Source organism: Alligator mississippiensis, chromosome 3 (genome assembly GCF_030867095.1).
Source record: "Alligator mississippiensis isolate rAllMis1 chromosome 3, rAllMis1, whole genome shotgun sequence".
NCBI lineage: Eukaryota > Metazoa > Chordata > Crocodylia > Alligatoridae > Alligator > Alligator mississippiensis.
The window spans coordinates 21,142,309-21,168,421 of NC_081826.1; the positions used below are offsets into that span (position 1 = coordinate 21,142,309).

The 26,113-nt window shown below is 43.3% G+C and overlaps 1 long non-coding RNA gene across 2 annotated transcripts in view; it reads left to right on the forward strand.

Annotated features, from left to right (window-relative positions):
• LOC109285181 (uncharacterized) overlaps positions 1–4,171 on the forward strand; it is a 187,289-nt gene extending 183,118 nt beyond the window's left edge. For both annotated transcript variants that reach the window (XR_009460634.1, XR_002092832.2), the window contains one exon: positions 1,438–4,171. This is a non-coding gene — a long non-coding RNA (uncharacterized LOC109285181). The remainder of the gene's footprint in view (positions 1–1,437) is intronic.
• The last annotated feature ends 21,942 nt before the right edge of the window (positions 4,172–26,113 follow it).

Sequence of the window (26,113 nt, forward strand, 5' to 3'; positions counted from 1 at the left end):
GGATATTAGACAAGGAAAAGAGGGAGACTCAAAATTAAGCAGAGAGAGGGGAATGACATTTCCCCCCTTATTCCCTCCTCTCATTTACTGTGATCTTTTCTGCCCATTATCTTACCTCCCCATGGTTTTTATCAGTCTTTTCTGTTCTATTTTATAACTTTTTAAAGAACCTGATACTTTGTAGATGAGAGTTAGATGAAGCTTTCTTGATAAATGCTAATGACTGAAAATGGAGTTTGGGGACAACGGAATTTGGATGGGAAAAAGGGGGATGGGATTTTTTAAATTAAAATTAATAATTTTGCTTTGCTATTTTTTAAACATCATGTTTCATTTCAGGAATGCCATGCTGTTTTAATTAAGCATATTTTAAACAAAGCATTTTAACTTTTCATTTCAAAATGACATTTGTCACTTAAATTATCACCAAAATTCAAAAGGAAATGGTTAAACAGGAAGATTTAATACCTCAAAAAAAAAAAAAAACAAACACTTTTTGTTTTAGATCAAACCTTTTATGTTGACCCCAAATTATATTTTTGATGTTTTTATCAGCTTGCCTAAAAATTTGTTTTAGTTTGGTGCAAACCAAGTTTTTTTTCCCCAGTCTTTGGTTCAGCTAGTGTAGATTGACAGGAAGAATGGCTTCAAGTAAACAGTCTGTGGCTAGTTAAACTAATAGGAGCAGTGGAGATTGTTTCAAAACAGGTCACAGGGCACAAGTGAATCAATGCCATTTCACCATGTTGCAACCTAAGTTTTCCTCAGGGGTCTTCCATTATTCATTAGCCACCAGGCCATATTCCACTTAACTTATGACTTCTACCAAGATGGCAGCTGGATGCATGAGATGGTAACACCAGATTCTGTTCTGCTGAAGTACCCATGGGATCTATAAACAATGGCATTTAAATAGGAATAGGCTTAATTTTTCCCCCTACCCCTTCTAATTATTTTTTGCCCACAGAATAGGATAAACTTTCAAAGATTTGTGTGGCTGTTGAGTTGTCCAAGTCATCTTGATCCCAGGCAGGAGATGGACCAATGTAGAGTTTTGAAGGTGAGGAAGGGGTGGGTGGGGGGAGGCATGACTGATCATGAGTAGAACATGTAAGTGCTGAGTGGCTGAAGTAGTGGTAAGAAGCTTATTTTCATAATATAGATTTTGAACATGCCAACAATTCTGGCATATGTAACCAGTTAACACCAGGGGAGAATATCTGCATTCAGCCCTTTATAAGTTATTACAGTCACAAGCCTGGGGCATTTGAATGGTTAGGCGTAGATGGCTTGGAGAAGCAGCAGCCTGGGATCAATCTGATGGCTATCTTTTGTCACTATTGGTGAACAGAAGCACCAGTGTGTATATCTTTCTACATGGAGTTCCTATGTAATTTTTAAACCCGCCATTTTCTCTCCTTTTGTTTTCTCTTTTAGATATCTGGGATCTTGGACTGGAAGTATTTCTGCAGTTGCTGGAAGATGATGTTTTCACAGGCACCAAAAGAGAAAATAGTTCAGTGGTTCAAGACTGCTAACTATTAAAAGTGTTTATTCACAAAGAAAATAAAGTCCAGTGACATTTTCCCAGTAGATGCTCTTTTTTGCTTCCACCAAAAAAAAAAAAATCTTTCTCCTTTTGTTTGGTAATGTGGTAGAGTTAAATATTACTTGCAAGCAGAGTTATGCTGAGGTCTATTAAACCTTTCTTTTTCAGAATTTTATACCAGATAAGGCCAGAAGGGACCATTGTGGTCTTCTAGACTGATGTCCTGTATAACTGAAGCCACTGGAAGTCTCTAAAATAATTTTTGTTTGAACAAGCCCATCTTTTTCAAAAGCGTCCAGTCTTCGTTGAAACATTTCTAGTGATGGAGAATTTACTGCAGCCCATGGAAATTGTTCTCCAAGGGTGATAAATAACACTATTAAAATATATGACTGATTCTTGTCTGAATTTGTCTAGCTTGAGCTTCTGGCTGCTGGAAGTTACCATAGATGTGTTGAGGAACTCTGTTATCAAATGTTTGTTTCTTCTGTGGGTACTTACGGGCATATATCTAGGCTTACAGGCAGCCACCACCACCATTAAGCCAGCAGGATGCATACATGTACTTTTGGGCTAAGTACAGATAGTTAAAAAGCCAGAGGCTGAATTGATTCAATGTATGCAAGCTTCTCTAAACTGTAGATTGAACCGATAATGAGGTGAACTGATATTCACTTTTGAAATGGGAAAGGCAGCCAGACCCCTATAGTGGCTCACAGCAGAAGCCAGGGCATGCTAGAGCATGCCTCTCAGCCTGCCAGCTACTTCTGAGGGCAGGGGAATGAACCCCAGTGGGGCTCATCCTTGACTGGCTGCCCAGCACCACCCCCACAAGCCCTTGCTGTCTCTGCCGGAGGTGGGGTGGGGAGCAGGACAGTCCCTCCAGCCTGGAGCTGGGGCTGGGGCTGGCTGGATCTTAGCCTCAGTGGGGGTTCCATGTTTCTGACAGGTTCCCCTGGGCCCTGCCCCAGTGCAAAGAGGGGATTTGCCCTTCCCACCCCGCAGTATGGTCCCACACAGGCTTGGCCCTGCCCCCATGGGTGGGAGGAAATAGTCCCTCCAGCCCAGGGATGGCTGGATCCCTGTTCCGGGACGTGTTCCCTCCCTTCCCCCCTCCTCTGCCCCTCAGAGGCAAGGGCAGCTGGTGAGGGAGTAGGGCTAAGGAATCCCAGCCCAGCTCTCTAGACCACAGTAGGGGGTGGGCTTCCCCCACTGTGCTGTGCAGACCCCAGCTGGGGGTTACTGTGCTCCCCCCCCCCCCAGCTCCTCAGAGGTGAAGGCAGCTGGTGGATAGGGCTAAGTTGATTCTAGCCCAGCTCGAGGGTCTATGCAGGGTAAGTCCCATGGAGGGGAGTTTCCCTCCCCTTGTGCTGTGCAGACCCAGGTTAGAGGGTGCTTGGGGTCCATTCCTCTGCACCCCCACCCCATCCTGCTGTGTTAATAGGCACAGACAGAGGTTAGGGACCAGAGGTTTACTGCCTCAGCTCTGTTACAGCAGGGGGCCAGGACCAGCCCTGCTCTGCTTGACCATACTGCACAGCCCAGGGCTGCAAAGCATCTTGGGATTCTGGGAGACTGTGAACTAAATTAAACTGAGAGGGGATCTGGGACAGAAGTTCAATAAACCAAGTTAACCTAACCCAGTTAAAAGTGATATTAGTAAATGTTTAGGATTGTGAATCCAAAAAAGATAACAAAGCCGGTAGAGAAATACATATCGCCCGAGCGAGGGACTAACATTAGAGGGATGAGGGTGAGTAGGGGAACGCAACTAGGTTACAGGAGAAACAATGGGTCATCCATCTACATCCATCCAAGTTTATCTTAGACCAGCTTCGGCCATTTTGAAAGTGGTTTATGTGCACTGAACTTCTATTCTGTTATAGGTTTAACCAAGTTTCTGATCACTCAACGCAGTTCATGTGTAACTTCTGTCCCTAGCCAAGAAGGAGTTGATAAGCAGGGAGTTTCATTTACTAGGCTTGAGCTTTACTGGCATTTCTACACAGTTGCCAAAGGAGCTTGTACATAGGGCTTTTGTGCATCATGCCTGCTTTAGGAAGTGCTGTGCCTTTCTCTTTCAGTTTCCAGAGCATTAGATTTAACAACAGCTTTTAAAGAAACTGGGAGACTTTACAAACTCCTCTGCATTTGCAATAGTGAAATATGAAAAAGAAGCAAAGAAAAGAAGGGTAATATTTCCCACAATGGAAGATAAAGGAGTTTATTAAAATGTGCAGAGCAATAATTTGAGAGATCCCCTGAGAATATTTTATTAGTATCTTCCATTCCCTGTATATTTTAACTTTGCTATTTTATTTATACATAAGGCATGACTCAAAATCACAACCAGATTGTGAAGTCAGCATCCTGAAGAGGACTCAAGTTTGCCACATTAAATAAGTGAAGATACTTATCACCTTGTGTTAATTTGTTCAGAGAATATTATTAAGGTTATTGCAACCCCTTTAAATTCTAATCCAATTTATGCACACTGGTCCTTTAGAGTATTTTCAATTCTTAATGTTCAAATTGGCAGCTACATGGGACTTGCATGATAAACCATGCATTAGGCAGGGCTGTTTTTTATCAACAGTATTCCAATAAAGTCATTTAAAACTGCTTGTGTATCTAGTGGCTTTGTTAAAAAGTGTTATCAAAATATGGCATCAGGCCATTTTCTAGAGGAGGATTTATTCTGTGTGAGAAGGGTGGTAAAAGTGTTACAGAAATTACACTTCTCATGTTTGTTTTATGTCTGTATCCAAAAATCACTGAGATTTTTTTTTTGATCTGCCTTACCAAATTACTATGTTTTATATGTGCTGTACTCTAGAGCTGTAATACTGTCTTATTATTGGTTTGAATGATGTAATGGCATGGGAAAATGATGACAAAGCAGGTCATAAAATCATCCAAAATATAACTTTTATTTTCTGATACAATCATATACAAGGGTGAACATGTGTACTGTATGTGCTGCACTTCATAGAAAATCCAGTATTATTAATAAACAGAAATGACCAGGGGTTACCAATGGGGAACATAAGTGTCTATATACAAATGCTAGGAGTATGGGGAATAGGCAGGAGGAACTTGCACTACTTCTAGCAAATAGGGAGTATGATCTTTTCAGAATAATGGAAACGTGGTGGGACACCATGCATGACTGGGCTGTATGCATAGAGAGCTATGGGCTGCACAGAAGGGATTAGGTAGGGAAGAAGGGAAGAGGTGTACCTCTCTATGTAAAGGAGCCTACTCAAAAACCCAAATTGATTTGAGGGAAAGGAGACTTGAGACCCTGTGGGTCAAGATATGGAGGGGATGAGGAGAAAGGCACTTGATGGTAGGCATCTATTACAAACCGCCACACCAGGAGGAGCTGGATCTGGAATTTTCCAGAGAACTGATAGAGGCTGCACATTCAAGGGGTATAGTTGCCATGGGTGACCTCAACTACCCTGACATCTGATGGGAGGAGCACTTGGCCAGTTCTGACTTGTCACATAGGTTTTTGATCTGTGTGGAAGAACTGTATTTAGTATAGGAGGTGAACGGGCTGAATAGGCCGAAGGCTTTGTTGAATTCAGATCTAGCCAAAGGGGATGACCTGGTGGGAGAGCTGAGGATTGAGGGTAATCTGGGAAATAGTGATCATGAGATGATAGAGTTCACTATCCGTCCTAGGGCAGGGAAGTCAGCCAATAGGGCAAAGCTACTTGACTTCAGGAAGGCTGACTTCAATGAGCCTAGAAAAATAGTGGGAGAGACCCTATGGGAAGAGGGACTGGAGGGGAAAGAAGTTCAGGAAGGGTGGTTGTTCCTCAAAGTAGTGATCCTCAGAGCACAGAAAAGGTCTATTCCTGTATGCAGGAAAGGTGGTAAAGGACCAGGAAGTAGGCCTGTGCAAAGCAGCCAGTATTTGATTTGGATTCAGATTCAGCCAATTTGGGGGACAGTGATTCGATTTGGTGATTTGGATCACTGTCCCAAATTGATTTGGCCAAATTGGATTCAGAAGATTTGACGCTGATTCGGTGTGATTCAGTGATTCGGCCATTGACTATAATGGGGAATCACCAAAATATCTTTAACTTTGTTATTTTTTTGCAGATTTGGATGAAACCAGCAAGGATGGTAGCCCCTCCAGAGGGCATGAAGCCTGCCAAGTTTCAAAGAGATAAGTGCAGGGGCTTCTCTGAAAGTGCAGCTCAAATTGTTGAAAGCAAAATTCGTGTCACGTGTGTGCATTACCTGGGTTTCTGGCTGTAGCTGTGTTGGTCTAAGGAACAGGCAGGCAAGGTTTTTTGAGTAGTTGTGATATCTTTTATTAGACCAACTGAATAGTTGGAGAAATATATCTTGGCAAACTTTTGGGTTAAAAAACCCTTTGTCAGGCTGAGGAAGCATCTGCAGTTGGTGTGCATATGCTCTTCCTTGATGGAATGAATAGTAAAGAAGCCAGAGGCTGGCCTGCAGGCAAGAAAGCCAGTCAGTGAAAATCTAAATTGAGGCATCAGGGGGTGAGAGACAGGCTAGGAAAGCGGGGGAGGGGCAGCAGCCAGGTAAAAATGGAGAGGTAACTGGGGAGTCAGATGTCAGGCAGGTTATAGTATGTCATAAATCCAATGTCTATATTGAGTCCATGAATTTTTATATCTAGTAGATTTATGAACTGAAGTTTGTAGGCTTGTCTATAAAAGCTGTTTTGTAAATTCCCTTTGAGGATCAGGACTGAGAGATTGGAGAGAGTGGTTTCCTTGTGAGAAATGTGCCCCCACTGGTAATTGGGTGTTCTTGTCTTTAATGGATGTCCAGTGTGCATTCATTCTGGTGCGCAGTTGTTGTTTGGTCTCTCTCATGTATTTTCCATCAGGACATTTGGTGCACTGAATGAGATATATAACATTTCTGGGGGTGCAGCTGTAAGTTCCAGGAAGGGTGATGGTTTTGTTGTGGGATGTTAGTAATTGTGGGGGTACTGGAGATATATTGGAAGGTTTTGCATTTCTTGTCATGGCATGGTCTGGATCTAGACCACCTTTTCTGAATCACCAAATTGCTAAATCTTTTTCTGAATCTTTTCCAAATCGATTTGGATGCTTCATAGCTTTTTATGGGTCTCCCAATTCAATTCAGATTGGATGCTGAATCGGGCTGAATCTTTTCTGAATCTAATCAGTGACCGAAGCTTTGCACGCCCCTACCAGGAAGCCCTGTTGGCTTACCAGAGGAGTCAAGGAGCGCTTAAAGAAGAAAAAGGAGGCTTATGGACAGTGGAAACAAGCGGTAGTCACCAAGGAGAATACACAAGTATAGCCCATATTTGAAGGGACAGGATAAAGAAGGCAAGGGTGGCAATGCAGATCAGGTTGGTGACCAAAATCAAGGACAATAAGAAGTCCTTCTTAAGGTATATAGGGAGCAGGAGGAAGACTAAAGGACATTTGGGGCCCTTGCAGAATGGGACAGGACAGTTGATAACAGATAGTCAGGAGAAAGCTAACTCTTTAATGAATACTTTGTGTTAGTGTTCCTGCATACAAATGGTGGCCACCCAGGTGGTTGAACACTGGATGGATGGGAGAGGGGAGGTGGTGCAGCTGCCAGCTAATGGTTAGTGTTGAACTGGTGAGGGAGCACTAAGAGCAGCTGAATGTCTTCAAGTTAGCAGGACTGAATGGACTACAGTGGAGAATGCTGAAGGAATTGGGTGGAATAAGTGTGGGACCATTGGCAAAGGTTTTTGAAGACCTGTTATGCTCAGGAGAGTAGGGCTGTGCGAAACAGCACTGTTTTGTTTCAACTTCTGTTTCACCGTTTTGATGGGACAGTGTTTTGTTTTGAGCTTTATTTAGTTTCGAATGCACTGATTCATTTCATTTAGTCAAAACTATTTTGCTGTTTCGAAGCTGTTTCGATGTTTTGCCCATAGGCTATAATGGGGAAGCACAAAATGGCCTATAACTTTGTCATTTCTTGACTGATTTGGATGAAACTTGCAGGGATGGTAGCTCCTTCAGAGGTCAGGGGTTTCTGGGCAACTGTACCTCAAGCTGTTAGAGCAAAACTTGTGTCACTTGTAAGCATGAAGGCACAGAAAAAGCTCAGTTCAAACAATGCTTTTGATGCTGTTTTTCCGGCCCTCCCCCAGAGCACTAGGATTGGAAGGGACCTCAGGGAAGGATCATGGTCACTGTCCAGCTACACATTTCAATATGAGAGCAGTCCTTCCCCCTCTTCCCCCTCCCTCTCCTTAGTTTCTCTTTAGCTGCAAACAAGCCCAGCTTTGAACCTTGAAATGTTTTGAAACTTTTGAAGTGTTTCAACTGCCCTCATTTCATTTTGAGGCTGTTTCGAAGCCTTTTGTTTCATTCTGATTTCACTGTTTTGAGCTTGAAACAACTTGAAACAGCATCAAAATGAAACACTTGGCAAAATTTCGCCTAGCCGTACAGGAGAGGTCCCAGAAGACTGGAAAAGGGTCAATGTGGTGTCAGTCTTTAAGAAGGGGAGGAGGGAGGATCCAGGAAACTATAGACCAGTTAGTTTGACTTTGATACTGGGTAAAAATTTTGGAAAAAACTATCAAGAAGTCCATTTGTGAGAGACCGGCAGATGTCATGATGCTGAAGGATAGCCAACATGGTTTTGTTGAGGGCAGGCCATGTCTGGCCAATCTCTTCTCCTTCTATGATCAAGTAACAAACTGCTTAGATGTGGGAGATGTGGTTGATGTCATATACTTGGGTTTTAAAAAGGCCTTCAATATGGTCTCCCATGATGCTCTTATTAAAAAACTGGGGGATTGTAGGCTGACAGAGTCCACAGTCAGGTGGGTTGGGAACTGGCTACAGGGTCAAACCCAGAGAGTGTTAGTGGATGGGTCTGTATCATCTTGGTGGGAGATGGCCAGTGGTGTCCTGCGGGGCTCAGTTTTTGGCCCCATGCTGTTCAACATCTTTATCAGTGATTTAGATGAGGATGTGGAAAGCACACTGGCTAAGTTTGCAGACAGTACTAAGTTATGGGAAAAGGCAGTCACGCTAGGGGATAGGATGCAGATCCAAGTGGATCTGGACAAGCTGGAAATGTGGGTGGAGTGGAACCAGGTGCAGTTCAATAAGGATAAATGCAGAGTGCTTCATCCAGGGAGAAGTAACCAGTGACATGAATATAGGTTAGAAGGAGATGCCCTGGCCAGCACGATGGCTGAAAGGGACCATGGGGTTATGGCTGATCACAGGATGAACATGAGTGACTAGTGCAATGCTGTATTTAACAGAGCTAATAGCATACTGGAATGCATTAGCCAGTGCATCGTGAGCAGAGCTAAGGAAGTGATACATCCTTTCTACTTGGTGTTGGTGAGATCCCAGCTGGAGAACTGTGTCCAGTTCTGGGTGCTGCACTTCAAAAAAGATGTGGAGAATCTTGAAAGGGTGCAGAAAAGGGCCATAAGAATGATGAAGGGCCTGTGGGACAAACCTTATGAGGAAAGACTAAGGGATCTAGGACTGTTCAGCCTAGGGAAGAGAACACCGAGGGGAGACTTGGTGGCCATCTATAAGTATGTAAAGGGTGAATGTCAGGAGCTGGGAGAAAAACTGTTCACTAGGGCACTCCAGGGGAAGACAAGGAGCAATGCCCATTAACTGTTAGAGGATGGTTTCAGGTTGGATGTAAGAAAAAACTTTATGGTAAGGGTGATCAGAATCTGGAATAGACTTCTCAAGGAGGTGATGCAGTCCCCAACTTTGGAAGTCTTCAAGAGGAGACTGGACACTACAGGCACCTTGCTGGGATCATTTGATCTTAACAGTATTCCTGCCCAGAGCAGGGGGTTGGACTTGATGAACTTATGAGGTCCCTTAATTCCTATGAATCTTGATTCTATAGATACATATCAGTGACCCATTTCTGAGTTAAAAGTAGTGATATCCCCATTAAATCCCACACAATCTCCATGGGTCATAGAAAGTAGCCCTGTTACTTAAAAAATGGAGGTTTTGGTTTACAATATCCTGACTAACGAATGGTGTACTGACTACTAGGGAAATCACAATTGAATATCATCAGCCTTTACCCTATGACTATAGGATGAAGGGAGGAGTTTAGAACTGTTAATGGTACAGCGGTGAGACAAGAGAATGATATGAATATGAGGTAGTGGTATCTTTCATCAATGTAGCTGACTGTAGACATTTGGAAGATAGGTATTTCCACAAAAATGGGACAAGGTTTAGTTCATAGCTACAAGGAGAGTAGTGTCTTCTATTTTTGTTTTGCTATATTATTTCTTCCTAGCCTGTTTTTCTGACCATAGGCACAAAATGCAAAACCTTTTTCCTTTCAGTTTCCTGAAGTGATAGCACTTTGAGAGCCTAGCAACTCTTAATATTGTGGCGCTTTTTGGGGGCTATTCAGAGCAGGTGTGTCAGAGAAGATTAGGAAGGTGAGAAGAGAGATACGAAAATGGCTGCCAAAAACTGGTGGGTGGGAGAAAAGCATCCTGGAACCTGGAAGAAAATTGTTTGAGCAGAGGTGGATTAACGCACGGGCCTGCAAGGCCTGGATGCCTGGGTTCCCTTGGGAAACGTCAGGTTTCCCCTTGCAGGTGGGCAGCATTCTAGCCTGCACGGGACCATGCTTGGGGCTGCTGGGAGCAGGATGCAGGGGGCACCATGTTGCACTGGTATTGCACTGGTCAGGAACACAGCTGGGCAGTGTGGAGAGCAGCTGCCTGTGGAGGGGAAGAGGCATGGGGAGGGGGGCAGATTGAGGCCCCCATGGGGAGGGAGTGGGGCAGGGGCTAGGGGTGCTGCCCAGCCAGAGCGGTACCTGGGATCTGGGTCCAAAGCAAGGAGCGGGACGCAACCACAGGCAGCTCATTTAGGGGTGCTGGTCGAGGGGAGGGCAGCTCCATGCCACTGGACACCTCCACTGGGGGAGGCATAAGGCAGATGTGGGCTGCTTACTGTGGGCTCAGGGCTCTCCACCCTGCTGCCTTTCCCTTGGGAGCCCTGTGATGGCTGCATACCCCTGCCACCCAGCAGCAGTGCGGGCAGCAAGTTGTGCCATTGACTGCTGGGCGGGCAGAGGGCATGTGGCTGGTGCCAGCCCCCGGGGCAAAGGCAGCAGAATGGAGAGTCCCGAGCCCATAGCGGGCAGCCTGCATCTGCTCTCATCCCACTCAGCTCTGCTCCGGCTGTGTTGGGGGGCGGGGAGCAGGGAGGAGAGGCAGGCATGTGTCACACCACCCCCTGCCTGGCTGAGTCTGTTCAGCCTCTCCCATGGGGCATGGAGGCCTGTCCCGTCTTTGGCAGCAGCAGCACCAGGAGGGGAAGCGACCCCTCCCACCACTGGAGTCCAGCTCCCAGGACCTGGGGCCTGGCTGTGAGGGAAGCATGGCATGTATGGAGCGGCATGAGGACTGTATCATGAATGTATTATGTTTATAATGGGGTGTGGGGGGCCTCCAATTTTTTGTTTTCCCAGGGCCCCCCAAAATATCTTAATCCACCACTGTGTTTGAGAATTTGCAGTAAGACAAGGAAAGGGGAAAGACTACACAAAATAGTATGGGATTAGGTAAGACATGGAGAACAATAAAAGAGGCAATGCAATATAGCATATAGGAGAGGGAGATCCCAAGAGGATGAGTGATTAGGAAGAATATAAATTAAATGGAGAACAAGCACGGTCTCTGGAGAAGTAGCCTTTCAGTCCCTGAAACCACAGTCATAATTAATCAGGATCTCATATGAGATCTAAATGAAAGCCAATTATATTCAATGTGAATTGTTCTATTGACATTTATAAGTATTACATCTAGTACATCATCCTCAAGTAAAATCTTCCAAACCAAATTAGTTAATTCCCTGTACTCTTTTTTTGGATGGACCTCCTTTGTGATATTTCCAGTCACAATGCCTTTTTCTTTCCTTATGCTATGTCCAATTTAACCTTGCCTTTCTATCATGAGATCCCTGCCCCTTGCCTTGTGTATGTGCCAAAATAACCCCTCCCCAACTGCTAAATAAAATATGAGCAAGTCTAGGAAAAAAAACCTATACCAAATACCTGGCATTTGCAATACAAGGGTAGCTAATTAATTTTCCACACAGCTGGCATCTGTTAGTCCTTTCTAAAGTACCAAATCAGAATTAATGGCACTCATTATTGTTTAAAGTGAGAATATGCTAACATGACCTTAATGTATACATTTATGTGAACTGTCTTCTCAAAAGGCAAAGTATTTCTGAAGGGAGGAAAATGTCAGCAGCTAGGTTTAACTTGAATGAAAAGTGTGCAGTTAATAACTGAAACTGGGTAACACAACAGTGTAATAATAATTAAGGGCATCATGTTTCCTTTTTGTACAAGTCAAGCCCTAGGTATGGTACAATGTTATTTCTAGTCATTACTAGCTAGAGGGCAAGAAATAGTCATTCCTTCTTGGTTCTTCATAAAAATTACACATCAGCCTGTCTGCATAATTTCTAAGTGCTCACTACAGGGGTGGGCAATTGTTTTGGGCGGAGGGCCGCTTACTGAATTTTGGTAAGCAAATCGAGGGCCACATGACAGGCAGCCAGGGGCAGATAAATATTAATTTTCTAAATGTTTTAGGGGCCCCACATTTTGTCCACCCCTGGCTTACTGCATTCTCTCCCCTCTCCTCCTCTGCTCTGCTTTGCTTTCCTCTCCAGCCATTACTACACAGTGAGCGCATCTACATGAGATGCTACGTCACCATAGCAACACACTATGGCAACGTAGCATTGGTGGGCACAAACTGTGATGCCCCAGCCGTGTTGCCATAGCAACACGCTCCCTCACCATAGTGCATTGCTACAGCGACATAGTGACTAAAAATAATTGTGTGCCACCAGCATGGCGCAGTAACGGCTGTTACTGTGCTGTCATTTAGTACTTCCTAAAGGAAGTACTGAATGACGGTGCTATAACAATGACACTGTAGGAGCACGTGTAGATGCGCCCAGTAAACTGATGGCTCGTCTACACTCCATCAGCAGAAGGTCCCTGGGAAGACAGTTTAAGGATGCCTCATCTATTCATGCCCACCCACTCAAGTTCACAGATATACCACAGAGCTGAAGGTCTCCTGTAAGGCTGCTCTGGACTCTTCCCCGTCTTGGTAAGCTCTTTACCCAAGTAAGGCTGCTGAGGCCAGCACAGATGTTGGATCCCAGCATGCCCTACCCCACCCAGAGCATTTTTCCCTGCACTAACCCCACATGCATGGGTGTGTACCGAGGCAAAAACCAGCAGCATGAATTTGTGCTGCTGTTTCCCTTATGGCACCCACATGCCCCTGCTCGTGGGGATGTGGCCTTAGAGACTAACAGGTTCAGAGAGGCATAAGCTTTCATAGGCAACAATCTACTTCATCAGACACTAGAAATGGACTTCCAGAAAGAAAGGGTTTAAAATAGAGGAATTTAAATGCAAAGGAAAGATGCTGGCAGAGGCGGCACTGCTGAGAGAAATGAAAGTTTGGTTGAAAGTCAATAGGGATAAACAAGGCAGTTAACACAATGGGAGACATGGGAATAAACAGCTAGAGTTAAAAGCTAGTTTAGGTAATGTAATAAGAAAGCATAGTCTGTGGGTCACATCTCCACACTCAAAGTGTTTTTTACAGTTCTTTGGTTTAAAGACAGCTGTGGTGGAACCTCCAGGGAGGTCAGAGTAGTACTCTGCAATGCACTTTTGGGTCTTTCTGGGACTGATATCAAATCAGTGTCCATTCATTCTTTTACACAGGAATCTCCCTGTTTGGTCAATGTACGCAACAGGAGGACATCTAAATAGGTGATGGTGTATTCCAAAGGTGGTTCCAAAGAGGATGGAGCTGGACTGTTCTCAGTGGTGGCAGATGACAGAACAAGGAGCAATGGGCTCAAGTTGCAGCAAGAGAAGTTTGGGCTAGATATTAGAAAAAAACTTTCTCACTAGGAGGGTTGTAAAACACTGGAACAGGTTACCCAGAGAGGTTGTGGAGTCTCCATTCTTGGAGGTTTTTAAGAGCCAGGTAGATAAAGCCCTGGTTGGGATGATCTGGTTGGTGATGGTCTTGCTTTGATGACCTGAGATCCTATCCAACCCTAGTTTTCTCTGATTCTATATTAAGATGGTACAGGAGCAAGTGAACGAACACTGGACATCATATTCCATGTGCTTTAGTTCCAGTGATAATGTGGTTTGTGTTTATGAGGGGGTCACAGCTGCATTTAGATCTGTAGCAAAGCCTGATGGCTTGGTGAAAATCAGAATGGGGTAGTCCATTGCTGGAGAGATATTGTAAGGTTGGGAGCTGCCTATAAACCAGGACAGGTTTGTTCCCCATGGCCACCTTGATGTGACTCATTTTCCAGGAGGGGATGGACATCACTAGTGATATGTCTAATGTGTTCAAGGTGAGGGCTGTAGATGATAACCAGAGGGATTGTATTGTACTTGTCACAGGGTTGATATTGTAACTTGTTGGAGCAAGGGCTGAGTTTGGCTCTGTCGATTTGAGTGTCTATGGTTTTGAGATTATATTTGAAGTGTAAGAACCCCTGCTCCAGATCCCTAAGGTGTGCATCCTGATTGGTGGTATCAAAGCAAATCTGGTTATAAGGTAGACCTTGGCTGTAGGTGATGGATCTAATGGTGTGCTTTGAAGTGATGTATGTACATTATGTATCAATGTGTAGTTGGCAGATTTGCCCAGTTCATTTTACTGGGTTTAGTTTAACCCTGAAAAGGAGTCTGTCCCATCTCACCCTAGACAGCTTTGCTTTTATTCCTTCAGCTTGCTAGAACAGAGTATTTGATGTCTGATTTTTTTCCCAGTATTTTTTATGATATAACAAATACATCCTCTGTTATTAGGGGGTTTTTGGTTGTAGCTGTGTTGGTCAAAGGACATAGGCAGGCAAGGTTTTTTGAGCAGATGTGATATCTTTTATTAGACCAACTGAGTAGTTCTCTGCTATTAGTGATATTTCCTTAGGATTTCTGTAAAAATTACCATTTTGTTTTGTGCCACACAATGTGGTTTTATTTTCTTAAAAAAAATAAAATCATGCCTTACACATTGTGTTTTTTTTTCTATCCTCCCACTAGGAAGACTACTTCAGGGTTTTGTTGTGGCAACCAGAAAATAATCAACGGCTTCATACTTTAATGTTTTCTGGGATTTGTCAGCACAGCTAGGAACAATAGACTTCTGTCTGCTTGCCTGTAAAAGAAGAAGCAAATGGAATAATAAAACCAGAAAGTCCTCCATATAACATGGGGGTAATTAGCTTTTCCTTGTGAAATCTTTGGGGAAGGGAGGTTTTGCAAGTGAAAACACAGTAAAAATCTACTTTAGTGTGCTTGTGAAAGGAACCTGCTTCAAATGTGCATTTTGTAGACCGTCTTATGGCCTTGTAGCTAGCTTTAATAAAAAAAGATAGCATTGAGTACATCTACTGCTGCTCCGATCCAGCTCAATGTGTTGCACTCCCAGGCACACTTTCAAACAGTGCACCCGGGAGCAATAAACTCCGGAGTTTATTGCTTCAATTAATTTTTCGTGTAGACTCACGCACTGCTGTTGAGATTCAACTGCATTGATTCATTGAGGCTGACAAACTAAAATGAAACCTGGCTGGTAGTCAGCTGTTAAGAAATACAAGCTGTTACATTGGCTTTCCTTCAGCAGGAGATGCAGGAGCTCCTGAGGGGACTGGTAGGAGCTGGATTTACATCAGAGGAAGGAGACAATTATTTGAAGATGTCCAATGATATTTAGAGAAGAGGTATATGCCAAGCAGCCCTTGAAACATCTGAAGCATCTTTCTTGCATTAGATTTAATCTAGTCCGTGGACCTCAGCCTTTCTAGTCAGCAGCATGAGTCTGAAATCAGAATAAGCTTTGTATTATCTCTCTGTAGGTGGTTTTCTAGATTACCCTTATCTCAGATAATGAAAATCCTCCGTAAGATAGAACAGCAGGAGAATAAAACACGAACATACAGATGAAGCCATCCTGGAGATGGATGCAGAGCAGACCAGATGGAGGGATATTTGGATCCGTTGCTTTGGTTCTAACCCACCTCTAAGCAGTGTGACATTTAATGGTAAATATGCCTTATTTTATTATGACTTTCATTTTGTAGGTTTTGTCATTTAATGTTTTGAACCAGTTATGTCAATTATGTCCAATGTTAATAAAAAGGAGTAAGAGACACTGTATGCTGGGGCCATGGCCCACAAGAATCAGACCTTTATCTGAAATATTTAATTTTCCACTGTGAATTTGTCCATCTTGCTTCTGGTATGAATTGCCTTGACTTCACTGGAAGTGTCCTCTTGGACTGTTGTATCGAGAGGAGTCTTGCCTTTGAACATTTGTGTGTTGCATTGATTTAACTCAATGCTGAGAAATAGTGAGAAGACTCTTACAAAAAATGATACGAAGGAGCTCATTGGAAGCAGGGGATAATTCAGCAAGTCTTTCCTTCTGGGAAATTTGGATCAAATTGGGATTTGGTCACATGGCAATGTGCTTTATTATTTCAGATCATTTGTGTGTGCCATTTGGTCACATCATGGCAAGATTATGACCTAATTCCCAAGAAATCACTAAGCATCACTGTCAGTTTTTTTTACAAGAGGTAATTCAGAATAACAGGGCTGTCTCACAGGCTGATCTAAAGCAGGCTAATAATGCTGCATGGTACAGGAGGCATAGTATGCATTTGCATTGGTTTCTGCATGGCATGATCATTAAAATCATCCCAACTAGTTTTTATTTTAAAATATAGTTGATAACAACACTTCTTTATACCACCATCAGCTAACTAGGGGCTGATTTTTCTCCTGTTCATTCCATATTGGGAGCAGATGGCAGGGCAAAGTCAACCTTATGCATCCTTGCTTTGAAGTGAACAACAGTGTGCAGTACAAAGTCAGTGGCATAGGTGGGAATGAAAAATGTTGTCAAAGCTGTGACTCCTCTGTAGGTTTCTAAAAATGTATAGCATTTAAAAGATAATTATATCCATGTTATGGAATTTAATAGGATGGCCTAAAAAATTGTGAAATAATTTAAGGAAAGCGTCATTTCTATAAAATCTGATTACATTTCAGTTGAACTCCCTATAGCTTTCATTTCAATTAAATTCTGTAGGACTTCTTCCATATGGATAGTACTCAGCTTTTTGGGCTTTTCTATTCCTTACCTGCTGGACTATGCTGTCAGTGTAAATGAAAGAGGCAACCAATACCCCTTTTTGTTCCTTGGAGCTCTCTTATTCAAGTGCTGACCCTTACGTTGTGAGATCTGCTGGGACTGTAGAACAAGTTGTTCTGGCGGCAGAACCGAAACAAGCTACTGCTCCGAAAATTACTCAGTGTAATTACGGTCACATCTGCACAGTAAAAACCAGGCTGACTCAGTTTTCTACCGGGTTGGCAAGTTCTTTCTATTTTTGTTTTAATTTCTGTAAGAAGAACATTTCTTCGTACAGCTGATTTCAGATGTCAGTGGAATCTACATGGCAAACAGCCCCAAGCTGCTATAAATCATGCCATTATTACTCCTTCGGGATGTTAGGAGTTCAGTGCCCAGGAAGACACTAAGGGTTTGAAAAATGTCCACCTTTTTTGTGGGCAACCTGACAGATGGAGTCTCTCTCCATAGGTATCATGTTACTGCAGCCATCACTTAATAGTTTATCATAAGAATAATCACTGTGAAAATTTCCCATAAGGAGGTTATAATTTTTCAAGTCTAAACTCACACTGAAGGAACCAAGTCTGGTTTTTAGTGTCTTTTGGTTTCAGCCATTTCCCACCTCCCTGGGCTCACCAATGGGCATGAATGAATCTGAAATGAATTAATCATCACAGAACAGGTGCTCATGGACTACAGTCACTTGCACAAAGAAAGGGCAATTCAGATTAAAAGCCTCATCGTCTGTTACTACTCTGGCAAAGCCAAGTAACAGTGGAAGGATCAGGCCCTACGTGTGTCCCAGGTTAAACTTGATTTATACTATTTAGCAGAGGAGAGGGGTAGGTTAGAATATTGCCTTCATCTTATTATTTCAGAGCTGTGTGTTCCTAGTGCTGTTTTGTGCACCTTCCAGTCCTGAGCCATAAATGCTCACTGGATTGATTTTTAAATTGGGCTGCAAGCTAACACAGTGAAGTTTTATGGTAGTTTCAATGCAGGGCTGAATCCAGTGAAATCAATAACATATATTTGCTTTGCATCATACAGGAAGTTTTTGGTGAGAAAGGATCAGGCCTGCAGGAAGTACCGCATGCTGTGCTAAGAAGACTTCACTGGAGGTTCATTACGTACTGAGGCTGTTACGTACTATGTATGTATTAATAATACTGGCTACTTGCAGATGTTAGAACCCCCCCACCAACCTATGCTTTACCAGAAGAAGCAATACATTACTTTGCCCTGGCTCTGTAGCATCTGTATAGACTGGGTGGTTCATTGGGGCTTTTTGGTGCTTTTAATCTTCAACTGCTCAAAAAATATGTAGTCAATTGACTGGTCAATTGACAATATTTGTTGTCAGTTGATTGGCTTGCCAACCCTAGATGTAATATAATGAAGAAACAGACTTAGGCTATATGCAGATGTTACACTTAGATTGACCTGACTCGGGTTAGGTCAATCTAAGTGCCAAACTGTACATACATTTGGGAAGTTTAGATTAGGCAAAACATAGTCTGCCCAATCTAATTGAGTGCATCTCCTCAGGTGAACTAAGTAGATTAATTTGTGTTCTAACCAAATATGTGTACACATTTGGAGTATAGCCCTGAGGCTGGAAAAGCCCAGCTGCTCACCCCAGCCCCAGGATGCTCTTTTCCTATACCCTCCTGAACCTGACCAGGCCCTCCAACCTCCCCACCGTCCTTGCAGATCTACTTGCCACCTTGATCCCACCAAATCCCCAGACCTGCCAACAGCACTCCACCCCCTGGGTGAGCCTGCTAGCCCCTCTCCCACCTTGACTTTTACCACATTCGTGGTACAGCACCAGCAAATATATGCATGCACAAACATGACCTAATGGTGCTGTTGAAATAGAAGGCCTAGATCTGTTATTCTCCACCAGTGTGCCACAGCATCCTGGGTTATCTTGGGATCATTTCAGGGGAACCATGAGGTGCTATACAATGTTAGCACTGTTAAATGTGCAACCATGATTCATGGGACAAACCCAGAGATTTCAAATAGGAATCCATAGCCTTAAAACATTTTGCCCTATTGTGGTCTTTTGAGTTCTTTACAACAGAGGAGTTGCTTTATTATTTTTCTGTAGTAAAAAAAAAAGGTGAAAACTAAGAGCTGGCATTTTCTGAGGGGTGCTTCTAGTGTATCCAGGGGTGCCACATGGAGTGTCCCACAGAAGTGGATGGAGTGTCCCACAGAAGCGTGAGGGACTCCCCAGCACACTTGGAAGTAGACCTGGAAGTGGACCAGAAGCACATCTGGTCCACTTTCGGGTCCATCAGGGAGCACATGGGGAGCCCCCCTGTGCCCCCCCAGCTCAGTGACTGATGTCTCCTGGGTCTGGGGGGGCACCTGGGGTCCCCATGCGGCTGATCGCCAAGCCGAGGGGCATAGGGGGGCCTCCCGGCGTGCTCCCCAGCAGACCCAGAAGTGGACCAGAAGTATGACCCTGTGGGATGCTCCATCTACCCCAGCATTGCAGGCTGGTAGGCCTAAAGTATGTGAGAACAAAATTTGACTAAACAGGAGGATAAAATGAAAGAAAACCTGATTCTCCAGTTTTTCTTATGGCTAAATATAAAATAACAGCAAAGGTGAAACAATTTGATGGCTTAATAAAGTATTGAACTACTTTGAAAGAATTTAGATAATTGGCAAGCAGAGCAGTTAAAGAAAAATAATAGCTCCTGCCCTGATTTTTTTTGCAGCAGTATGCAGAAAAATACAGACCTATTGTCTTGACATGACTGTGTTTAGACCATTATACACAGGTTTCAAGTTACTAACTTTTTACTCTGCTTATTATGTTCCTTGGTTTCAGTCTTTTAAGCTTCAAAATTATCTAGAGGTCCGGGGCCAGATCTGCAGGGGGGAAATGAATGCATCTCTACTGATGTCAATGAAGCACTGACAATTTCAACCAGCTGAGCAGGTGGCCCATTATTTCTTATATTCTTTAGTTCCTAGATTTACAGTTTTGATTTAAGTGTGTAATGTTAGAGGGATGAATAACTTTTAGGGTGGGATTCTGTTCTGTGCCTCTAAGAGGAAAGGGTAGACTTGCACCTTATAGACTAATTAAATCTGAGATGTATAGGATAAGCCCTCTGCTTACGGAAACCCTCTACTTGCAGATCTACCCAGCCTATTCCCTGACTTCAGACTAATATGGCTAACTACCTCTCTTTACCTCTAAGGCCATTTCTATATTGCTGCCCTCCTGATGTTCTTTGGCAGCTCTGAGTGTCCTATTCTCACAGATGCTCTCAGAGACCCTTAGCACAGCCCTGGGTGAGGGCAAGAGTGGACTCAGATCTCCTCCTGAGCTGTTTATGCTCTTTCTGAGATCTGTAGGTATGCATATTAAATTTAGTAAAGCATATAGTTTTGTACATCAAGAGGTAGTGCCATAGGTTGAAATAAAATATTAATTCTCTCACTTGATTATGTTGCTTTGCTAGAAACTATAGCCCAGCTGTTCATATATAGATGCCTAAATATTCAGGTACATAAATAAATGGGTCAATTTCTGTGAAACCTTGCAGGAGTGTTGTAATGTCCTTGTAGAGCCTCTTACTTTTGAATTCCTTTAAACCATTACGTTTATCTATTGCAGTATCTCTTTACTTGGTCTGCAGCTTCTTCTGATAACTACTCTTTGCTTTAGGTTTACTACCCTCTTGTCCCTCCCCTTCTCACACAATCATTTTCATTTGCATAATAGAGTTAAAGAAAACCAATTTTTTCTATCTGGCATTTAGCTGACACTGTATCTGCTTCTTTCCCTGACCTGAAGAAGGGCATTTTGTGTCTGAAAGCTTGTCTAACATCATGTCGTCTAACTTCTTCAGTGTTTTCTCAGGTGACATAATAGTAACAGGTCATGATGGATGGATTTAAGATTCTAACCCTTATCTGCCCAGCAGAAATGCAAGCAAAAGCCTGTATAGATGAAGGGGAAAGTCAGACAATTTAAGAGATACTGCAAACATTACTACTGCCTCAAGCTGATATTTTAGGCCAGAGATCTTAATCAAATAGCTGGAACCCTGTTCTTTTACATTTCAGCACTTCAAAATTATGCAGTTTTATATCGTTCTCTCTCTGAACTATTACATTTTAACTATATGTTACATGGTTTCACTACGATCTTGCATTGCTGTTCTTAATGAAATATATTACAAGCGCATGTCTTAGTATTGGTTTGAGGGTATAACCTGAAATTTGTCAGTGGTTATTAAATGCAAGTTTCTATTATACTTTTTCAAATGTGCCATAGCAGTAAGTATGGAGTACCTCTTTGAACTGTATATTTGCCAACTTATCAAATAAGAATAGAACAAGAGATCAGATTTTTGAGGGGTTACATTTTGGCATAGTTTCATTCTTTTCTCAATGGAGCTCCTCTAATTTATATGGGCTGAGAATCTAGCCCAGGCTGTGATAGTAGCTATTGTGTGTTATGAATGACTGTTTCAGGCTAAATAGTCTGTAACAGCTATTTTTAATCCCAAATCCTGACTTGTGGGTTTTAGAATAGTGCTTGTCTCAAATGTAAAGGAACCACAGAGCAAGATTTTAAAGGATTGATTTAAAAGTGCTCCAGAAGGGAAACCACACAGACTGGGAAGCTGCCCCGCTAAAACCCAGCTTTAAAGAAGAAACTGAAACATTTCTTCAAAGAAAAGGAACGCTCCTTTTGAAGGTCTCCAGCCAATGCTGGAGCCAAGGACAGGCATGATGGTTGGTCCTGCTCTGTGTCAAGCGCTGTTCAAAGAGTTCCTAAACTGATCCTAATTGTATAAACTGAATGTTTAGCTTTAATTATAAACTTGTTAACCTAAAATGGCCATGACCTGCATGGGTAAGGAATATTGCCTGAAGTGTAGAAATATCTGGTTCGGAAGACCTAATAAAGGTCTAACAGAAAGCTGTAATATTTCATTCACTTAGACAACTTTCCCTCCACTCGAACAAAACCAGAAATGTTGCAGTGGCACCTACTCATCTCGAAAGCAGTTTTCATCCATGGCTTGTAGATATATTCGAGACAACAGTGCTAGAAGGCTTGCACCCTATGGAACAAGATTCCCAACTCTGTCCTTCTTATTTGAAAAGTCCTAGCTAAGTAGCCAGAAGGCGTCTGCCTTTCATTATGTCTAAGATGCTCAGCTCCTTGTGATGGCTGGTAAGAAATTCTTAACTTGTCTGAAGCAATCAGGACTCATGGCAGAGGTGATATCTTTTATTAGACCAAGTAGATTTTTGCAAAAAAAAAAAAATCTTTAATTGCAAGCTTTTGTGCACAAACACCCTTCTTCAGGTATAGGAGAAAAAAATGTGGAAGTGAAAGTTCATATTTCATAGGAGAGTTGCAGGTGCGGTAAAATCTGTTTGGAACGGTTCATTTTATATGCAGGTTAGGCTCAGAGAAAAGTTGGAATAGTTTGTTTACCGACCAACTATTCCAACTTTTCTCTGAGCCTAATCTGCATATAAAATGAGCCGTTCCAAACAGGAGATTTTACCACACCTTCAACTCTTCTATGAAATGTGAACCTTCATTTCTATCCAGGATAACTTTTAAAATCTTTTCTCCTATGCATGGTGAAGGGTGTTTGTGCCTGAAAGCTTGCAATTAAAATTCTTTTTTTGCAAAAATCTAGTTGGTCTAATAACATATGTTAGCTCTACCACGAGTCCTGATTGCTTTTGCCTCTCGACCAATACGGCTACAATCTGGATACCTAACTTGTCTGAAAACGCTAGGGTCATAATACAACAGAGCAGTACAATGGGCAGAGCACCAGAACACTGGAGACCAAGATTTTATTAGCAGCTTGCTACTGACATGATTCTTGACAAGAGTAAAACGCAAAGATACAGATCCTCCAAGGTATTCAGGTTCTTGGCTACCTTTAAATCAGTGGGAATAAGGTGCCTAAATACCTTGGAGGATCTAGGTCAAAGTTCAGACGAAGAGGTTTTATTTTGAAAAGGGTAGGCTGGAGTAGCGAAAGAGAAAATAGGAAAACATATAACAATCTTGGGGTGTATACAAGTATTACATTTCTACTGGTAAAATTGAAGTTCCACTGGTAGAAACTCTTAGGTGTACAAATGTTCAAGCAATTTCTATCAGACCACAAATGGCTGGTCCAGTGGAAATGTTTATGTTCGATGAGGTAGAAGTCATCTCCAGCAGAGTTCCTACTAGAGAAATGTATACTTATACATTTACCTTACTGAAAGAAACTCCCCTACTGTCTCCTGGGACCCCAGTATGCAGTGCTCTCTGCCCCTCATCTCTCCAGAGAGGGGCATCTGTGACTTGGCTGGACAGTCTGTGACTGGGTTTGACTCACTGCTCTGACCAAGTCACAGAGCAAACCCTTCTCTCTGTCAGCTTTGTGGTTGGGAAAGCCCAGCTGTTCTCTACATCCCCTGAGCTGTGCAGATGACAACACCCCTGACCGACCCGTCAGCTTTAAATGATGCCCCTGCCACCCTTGTCCACCTCAACCTGGACCCTACCTCAATGGCTGGTCCCTGCTAGTGGTTGCAGGGGAGAGGTCGATGGACTTTGTTCCTGGTGGGACCATGATGTTTGGTTAAGGGAAAGAGCAGGGCTGCTTGCTTTGCTCCCTCTCACATGAAACCTGCCCGACACAGCCCCTGCACCCACCAGCACCCAACCCTAACCTGGCAGCACCTGACCCCACCCAGACTCCCCTGATCTGCTGTGGAACTGGGTCTGATTGGCTGATGTGAGAGGGGTAAGGATCTGTTGGGCTGGTGGAGGGGAGATTGGCAGGCTTGAAAAGATGGCAGACCTGCTCTGGGTCGGCTTTCTGACAGCTGTGAGGGAGGGAGGGGGGGAGGGAACGTTGTGGGAAGGGAGCAGTGTGGCTCTCTGGAGTCCCCAGACAATCAACCCTGATCTGTGCCTTTGGCTGCTGCCATCTGTCTCCAGGCAGACAGGGGATTGTGCAAAGCAGGCTGGGATGTGTGCTCTGGGGGCGTCTGGCTGGGTGCTGTCAGCAGCGCCGGCAGTTTGCCGAGCACACAGCCAGCCTCCTGAACGCTTGTACGGTATTCTTCCAGTAATGTTTCTAACACCTTAAGCTAAACTGCTAAACTTGCTCTGGTTTATTTGAATACGTGCTTGTACCCTTGATCGTGGCATTTCCTGACGTGTTAGGATAAATCAGGTTAGCTCCATTATCTTCCACTGAGCTATGCCAGTTTACATTGCTATGAGGCGCTAGCCTGGAGTATTTCACCAGTATCTTTAATATTCTCTTAACATCTTTTTTCAGGGAGTAAATTAGCAATGGGCTTAATTGGTCACTACCTGGGTAGACCGGACAGTGCTCATGAGTATGCGCTTGGTCCATAATGGGCTCCTCTTTCCTTAGTTGCACAGCTCTTCTTGAATATGGTGATGAAAGAAGAGATATACAGCATCTCGCATATAATATCACATAAGCACAACTGGTTAGAAATTATTGTGCCAGTGAATAAGATAAAGATTTTTCCTTTTTCACCACTTCTGATGTAAATTAGACTGTGCCTCCCTGGTGTCCTGATCAGAATTTCTTCCTTGTGCCCTTACTTAATATGCTTCTGCCATTTTGATTACCTAAACTGAAGTTTTACAGTACAATTTATAGCAACAGAAATGGAGAAAAGTCATTCCCTCTTCTTTTTTTTTTTCTTCTTTAAATAACACAGTGACTACTTGTATTACCTCAAGAAGGAACAGAGATTTATTGTTAGCAGTCAGGTTTCCACTTAAGCAAAGGGACAGATACTGTGAAGATTAGGAATGAGGAAAACTAAAGTGAAGACCATCCACCAGGCTTGAGTGGTGAAGGCAAAGGAACTCTTTCCATTATCTTCAGAGGGCTTTGGTACAGTGTGGCCTTTACATCTGTTATTACAGACATGTACGAGTGTTATTTTTATTGGTTCTAAAAATCATGAAAGAACTTAGCAGTTATGAGAGTGAATGACTGTCGTGAGCTAAACATACCTGACCAGGGCTTTTAAGCAGGCTTCTCTACCTAGTGCTTCCAATTTGCTTCACTTCTTTCATGCCATCTCCATACTAGCTCAGGGCTCAGAAAGAAACTGAAACGGAAACAAAATCATGCCAAACTCCGTGTTCCTCTTTTGTGACAAGCACGAAGCGTGGGGCGGTAGGGGATGATTTCATTAGATTTGTTTCCTTTTGTGATCCGTTAAGCCAACAGTTTTCCCTGATAAGATACTTGGCCAAGCCATTCTGTCTTTCACAAAAATCTCAGTAAGCCTGGAAAGGCCCACATGCATTGAACTCCACTAAGAAACCACACCAATTCATGCCAGCTGAGGGTCTGGCTAAAGGAGTTTAACTTGGCCCATTAAACCTGGGATTTGAAACAGGGCTCTAAACTTCATGGCCAGCAGAGAATTATGGTCTTCTTCACATCATCTATTACTGATTCATACTTACTAGTATTCAGCGCACCCTACCCTGTCTTATACTAAAGGCTGATAGTTGGAACGGTTTGCCTGTCCCACACGTTTGTATGACAGTTCTGGAAGTGGCATGGTTGGCCTAAGAAAGAGCATTATATTGGATTGCCCCTTCCTCTAGAAGCTGAGAGGTCTTGATGAAAAGCCAGTAAAGCGGGGGCATTATAAGAATGGGATGGAGCTCCAGCCCAGCTAGGAATTCTTTGATAGTGATGTATTAATTGGAAGTGGGGGGAAGGGTTTGCCAGAGGAAAAAGGCGCTCAATTTAAAGAAACAGGGAAAAATATCTTGTGAGTTAATAACCAAGAAGCCAGTTCCCTAAATTTGGAAATACTATGTCCTGGGTATTATCCCTTGGAAATGCATTAAAGAAAAGACCTTTATTCAGGGAAGGGGTAGATCTAGGGGGCATGCACTGTGGTCACCCACCTTCCTTTTGATTCCTTCTCCATTCCTGCCATCCATGGGAGTTGAGGGCCTGATCCTGCCAAAACTGGGCTGCCTAGCCCCACTTCCCAAGCCATGCAGACAGCCAGTGTTGCCTGCCATATCACCTGAGAGCCTGAAACTGTTGAGGCTGGGCTGCCTGGCCCCTTTTTCTGAGCTGGGCAAACAGCCAATGGTGCTTCCCCCACATCCTGCTGGCCCCAGAGGCCAAGGGTCCAATCTTGGCCCCAGCCCCTTTTCAAAGTCTTAGATTTGCTGTTGATCCAAGGTAACTTCATTTCCCCAAAGTGGCATAGTACAGTGAAGCAAGCAGTATAGTGCACACCTGCAT